Genomic DNA, 6,000 nt, shown 5'->3' with positions numbered 1-6,000 from the left:
CACCCTGTGGCAGCGGGCTGGGAGTGTAGGAATATAAGTAATGTAGCTATATTAATCAGAGTGTAGGATATGTGCCACCCCCCACTCTCCCTACTTGCAGGGCCGAGTCCAGAGGACTTCCGAGGCCCGGGCCGAGGACAGAGGCCTTCCGAGGCCCAAATCCGTCGCTGTAGTTCGACGGTTGACTTTTCTCCGATCCGGCGTCGAGTGTCGATGTTCGGAGACTTGACGTATAGGTGGAATAAACGGGGAAATATATAACAATATTTGCAAAATCTGACTAAGTCAGGGAACTCCGCTCAGTGCTTCCGACCAGCATGGTGGAAAAAAACAATCTGAGGGTCCTAGGCGCGTGAGGAATCATGGGTACAGTGGACGTCACACTAGGGATAGTATTACTGGCATGCCCTGTGTCGACGCCCATTTTCCAGTTTTGAAAAACAAACTGTAATACTCCGCAGCTTCCACTAGATGTCAGCCTATGCACAGCATGTCATCTAAGCAGATTCCACAAGCCTCAGAAACTTTGTTATGATTTTCTGTAGTCTTGTGATTCTTGTAAACACAGGTTTCCTTTTTTAACCTGTAGTCCCTTCGACTCTTAACTTTGTTCAATACTTGTATTCTTATCTTATACCCTTCTTGGTATGCTTTGACTTTGCCAGTACTTGTATTTCATTCAATACATTCCATGTTATCTATCACATGCACCACCTTTCTTTCACTCCATTCATGAGTGCTCTACACTTGCCTTTACTCTGTTCGGCATTCAAACATGCTTATTTTACCTTTCAGTTTGTTTGGTGTTCAAAAGTACTTGTTTACACATTTAAAAGTACTTGAAATGGTTTTCGGGTTTGTTTCGCATTCAAAAGTACTTGTTCCGGTATTCACAAAGTACTCTGAAAAACGTATCTTAGGTCGGTATCCAAATCATCAATGTACAATGCCTCTCCGCCTGCCAACCCGGTGCTTCCCCATCCCCACCAGTCAGAGCTTACGGAGTTGCGAGGTTTCTGCCGCTCTGGGTTCTCGCTTGCTCAAGAGGAACCTTGCGCCTCTCCCAAAGGTACTCAGTGGCATTGCTCCCTGACAATGCTCTGCCAGCAGCCCATGATATCGGTCACCACTTCGCTTGGTCACACCGGCCTTCCACATGCAACCTGCTACCGGCCTCCCACTTTCCTTAGCATTGCTTCCTGCTGCATAAACTCTGCATTCGGCAACAGGTCTCGAGCGTTACACATGCCACGCAACGGCTCAGGAGTTGCTTCCCCAGCTGCTGCTTTGGTGTACTCGGCTCAAACTGCCTCTACAGCTGATCCTGCCTCAAAAGCGGACTTCATTCACAGAGGTCAGGTTTTAAAGTGCATGCCACCATAATGATTCCAGGAAAGACTAGACCGCTCATCATCAGAACGGTAGTTCTGTCTTACTCGTTTTGTCCTCCTCCTCGTCCCAGTATACAACTGCGGTTGAGAGGTGTTTGTCTGTACAAAAGAAGGCTGACATGTGTCTGTATTATTAAAAGGGGGCTGACATGTGTTTGTCGCCTTCAAATGAGGATGTGTCTTCCTAGTTCATTCTCTTCCTGGTCTCAGTGTTGAGGTGATGTTTCTGAGGGACGGTTTGAAAGGAAGAAAAGGGAAAGGGTTGGCAGCAGCCTGCAAAGGATTGATGGAGGGTTCAGAGTGAAAAGGGAAAGGGGGATGCCATATCTCACCCAAAGGCGTCCTCTCCCCACTCTCCAAGTTCGCTCCACCCAGGTAATCCTCCCCGTGCTCCACCTGCAGGGTCAGAATCCAAGAACAATGGCCTTTACCTGGCCACTTGAGAAGAGGATCCAGGGGGAAAAGAACCCTCAGGTTGCTCACACCCTAGACTATGAATTGTTTGTACCTTCAATTGCAAGCTATAGTTTGGATTCATGGGGGGTCATTACGACCCTGCCGGTCCGGTAACAACGGTGCCGGTAGTCTACCGGCACCGTTGTTACCGAACTGGCAAACTCCAAGTCTGCTGGTGGGTCCCGTTTCGAACGCCAGGTCTGCCCCTGGCGGGCAGAATGGCATCCGCCAGCAGACTTTTTGACGGAAGCACCGGCACTGTTGCGCACAGTGCCGGTGCTTCCGTCCTCCCCATTGAGTCCTATGGGACTCAAATGGGAATGGTGAGTAACATTTTCTGGTGCCTGGCTTCTTGGACCGCCGGGGCTGTATTGCCCCAGTGATTCCCTAAAGCCAGGCGCCATAAAAAAACAACTCCAGCAGCAGCCTGCCGTTTTTACCAGCACGGTTACTGCTGGGGTTGTAATGAGGGCCATGGTTTATAATTGGGTTTTGTGCCCTTTTCTATGGTCTTAGCTTGTGTTTTGTTTGTCTGCAGCTCTGTGTGGATGGTGCAGTGCAAAACTATCCTCCCAGCCTTAGGGGGGCTGCAGTTGACTGTAGGTTGAATAACTGTCCAGTTGTCTGTGGTCAATGGAGATTTGCAGGGAAAAGTGGCGGCCCAACTCTGGAACTTGACATCTAGATGCCTCTGAACAATAGATGCCTCTGAACAATAGATTTTGAAGAGAAGCGGGATTTCACCATGTTCTGTTATGTGCCAATCATAGCTAAATAGTTGCAGCATGACTCAACCGGATTTAAACTATTTTGTTTGGTTTTTCAATATCGTAATTTGCAGTAGAGGGCAGAGCCTTCAATGATTTCTTATGTGAATTCAGGATTCATGTACTCGCCATTAGCACTTAAGGGGTTATTTGCCAATTGTTCTCTGGAGTAGAAGCAAAACCAGAGAGGGCAGCCATTTTTTAATTCCTGGTCATCACCTGTGGAATTGTCTTCCCTTATATCTCCACTAATATGAGAGACTGCTTTCTTTTCAAAAAGCCTTGAAAGCATACCTGTTCATTTAGCTGGTATACATTTTTTATTTATCCCTGTTATATGATGTTCAGCCCATCTGTGCACAGATGTGGTTTAGTCTGCTTATTGCTGAGTATACATACATAAAGTAAAATGAATCAATTACTTTTACAGAGAACCAGAATTCTTTTTACATGCAGGAGGGTTAGAGAGACTGTCGAGAGATTTACCAGTGGCACGCTAGCAGCTTTAACATTTTGTGGAAGCAGGAGATCTCTGCACTTCTCAAGCAGTGCCATGTGGTGACGGGAAGGGGGAAGTGGATGGAGGCCCAGGCCAGATTAAGGTTTGTGCAGGCCCTTAGGAGTCTAAAGTAAGTTCAGGAAAAGTAGACCATCCCAGCCCTGTACCAATTCCAGGACACAAGCGCAGACACTCAAAAAGAGTGCAATTCCGGCGAGGGGAACAGCTTTTTAAAAAAAACTCAGGCCCCAGTCAATCAGAGTAGGTTTTTTGGAGAAGGAGGTTGTGGAATGCAGTGGGAGTTTGGAGAGAGCAGCCAGATGCTTAGTGTGAGAAGATTAGAACAAAAAATGTGTTCATTGGATCTACAGGTAGAAGCAGAGAGGAGCCTGGCAAGTATGGACAGCATACAGAGAAGATTGGAAGAAAGACTGGAGAGCAGAGGGAGAGAAGGAGCAGTGTGAGAGTGAGAAGGAATGTAGACTCCAAATGGGGAGAAGAATGGGTTCATAGCAAAGATGGTTAGCAACATTGAGATGGTGTTCAGCTACCCAAAGGATGGGGACAGTGGCCTTAAAAAGGGTGTTAGTGGTCCCAGAAAGGGGGTTGGTGACCCAGAGGCATTCAATCATAGTGATACAAAGGAGAAAACTGGTGATAGAAAGGCTGAGATTGGTGAAGAAGACAACTAGGGAGTTAGTAGAAAAGAACTGGAAACAAAGCCCTGCATATGTCTTGTGGTAAAGAATCTGATATTTGTAAGAGCGGGAAACAAGATCATTGAGATACTGCCTGAAGGTGGAGGTAATTTGGAGATGAGTAGTACCAAGGAAGCGCATTACATAGGACATATTTACATACATTACTACTATTACCCAATCGAACAGTACTGTCTTCTAATAACATCTGGGTAGAGAAGGAATGAGAAACAGTACCCTCTAAGGAAAAACTAGGAAGTTAGAAAGTCAGGCAAAACAGGAAAGATGCAGGAGGCCCAGTTGGCTTGGGACAGGTATTAGTGGTGAGAGGAGGAACAAGTGGAGGTTCAGCAGAATCAGAGACGCAAGGGGCAGGCCTCTCAAGTTCCAGGGATTTGAGGGAACTCTCCTTCGTAGCTTTGGCAATCGCCAGAGGCCCACCTAATCCAAATCCCATGTAAGTCACTGAAAAGAACAGAGAGGAGGCTAGAGAGAAAGCAAGGGACAAAGGCGATTCCCCAGAATTTATGCTGTATCAGGATTGTCGGTAATATCCTCAACTTCACTCAGAATTTGGAGTACCCCTTCTTCCCCTTCCTCCTCACCTGAAGTAGTTGACTAATAATCCAGCCTCTTTCTTCGGTTTCGCCGAGAGTCTGCTTTCTTTAAGCCACTGTGATTCAAGACCAGGGAATCTCGGGTGACTCCTCTCCGCAACAGCCGGAGTGTTGTAGGGGAAAAAGCCTATGGCATAAAAAAAAAACAGATAGTCACTGTTGATGAGCCGGTAAGTAGAATACAAAGAAGGCCGGTAACCTGGCTGCCTTGGATGGCGCAAAGAAGGTCTTCGCTGAATGGCCGTGAGTAGTTAAAGGGGTGCGAAACCAACAACAAATAGTAATATGCCAAAATGGAAAACTATAAAGGTGCGAGAGAGGAAGGCTTATCCTTAACAAAATAAAACCGAAGAGACAAGAGCCAGACAAAAAAGGGGAAAAAGAAAAAAGGTACGGAGACCAAGACAGAAGACAAGGGGAAGACAGGCTACTAAGCGAGGAGCGGGAAGGAAGACAAAATTCGGAGAGAGGGAGAGTAAAAATGGTAAGCTGAAGCACGGGCAGAACACTGCCAAGGGAAATGATATGGAGCGCTAGCAACAAGGAGAAATCCAGGAAGTTGCAACGTGCCGAGCCGCCGAGTAAAGGATAGTAAATAGAACTCGGCGGCAGCCATGTTGAAAACCACTAGACCATCGCATACGTTGTGAAAACAACCTGATGGCACAATCTAAAGGCGGCTGAATTTCCACCTTCTCCATACATGCCAGTTACCCAAGTTTGTGACATGCTGAGATTCAAGGTCTCTGGACTTTTAAAAATCTGCTATGGAAACTGTGAAAGACGATTGAGAGAACTCGTCAAACCACAACAAAGAAAGACTGTAAACCTCTGAAGAAAAGCAGGTCTGAGAGGCTGGCTATGATAGTCCGACCACAGAAGCATGAATCCCAGGAGGCAGAGAAACCAAGAGTTACGATGATTTTCATTCCCTATTTGTATTATTTTGGTCAAACATGTAAAGATTCCTTACATAAAAGCACAGTGAGCTGAAAGCACAGCTTTAGCTGCTTATTAGCATAAACAATTGTCACCATAGGACAGGGGGTCTGCAGCCTGTGGCTCTCCTGATGTTTTAGAGTAGAAATCCCATCAGCCCTATGAAGCATAGTCAATAGTGAGGGAACATGGGAGTCACAGTCCAATGCATCTGGTGAGCCACAGGTTGCAGACCACTGCCATAGGACTAATATAGAGATATATATACATATTATTTTGGGGGAAAAGTACAGAGGAGTTCAGATCAAACCAACACAAAAAAGGGAACGTAATAAAACGTGATAAATTAAAACAATATTATATTAAAATATATCATGGTAACCTTAACTCATCGTGTTTTTGTTTTACAATATTTTGTTTTTGCACTAAATTACTTTATAGGGAATGTAATGCATTGTGTGACTATTTGTTTTTAATACAAATGTTCAACTGTTTATGTTTTTAATGTGTATTATTATGCTTCTTTTGTTAGTATTTACAGTTTGCATTATTTACTAAATTTAATTTAGCACACATTACATGTTTGCATTTTCTATGCACAGTGTAATGACAATACATGTGTATTAACTGTTA

The sequence above is a fragment of the Ambystoma mexicanum genome, chromosome 13 (genome assembly GCF_040938575.1).
Source record: "Ambystoma mexicanum isolate Mex_15411 chromosome 13, UKY_AmexF1_1, whole genome shotgun sequence".
NCBI classification, from domain to species: Eukaryota; Metazoa; Chordata; class Amphibia; order Caudata; family Ambystomatidae; genus Ambystoma; species Ambystoma mexicanum.
This window is presented reverse-complemented; position numbering follows the sequence as displayed.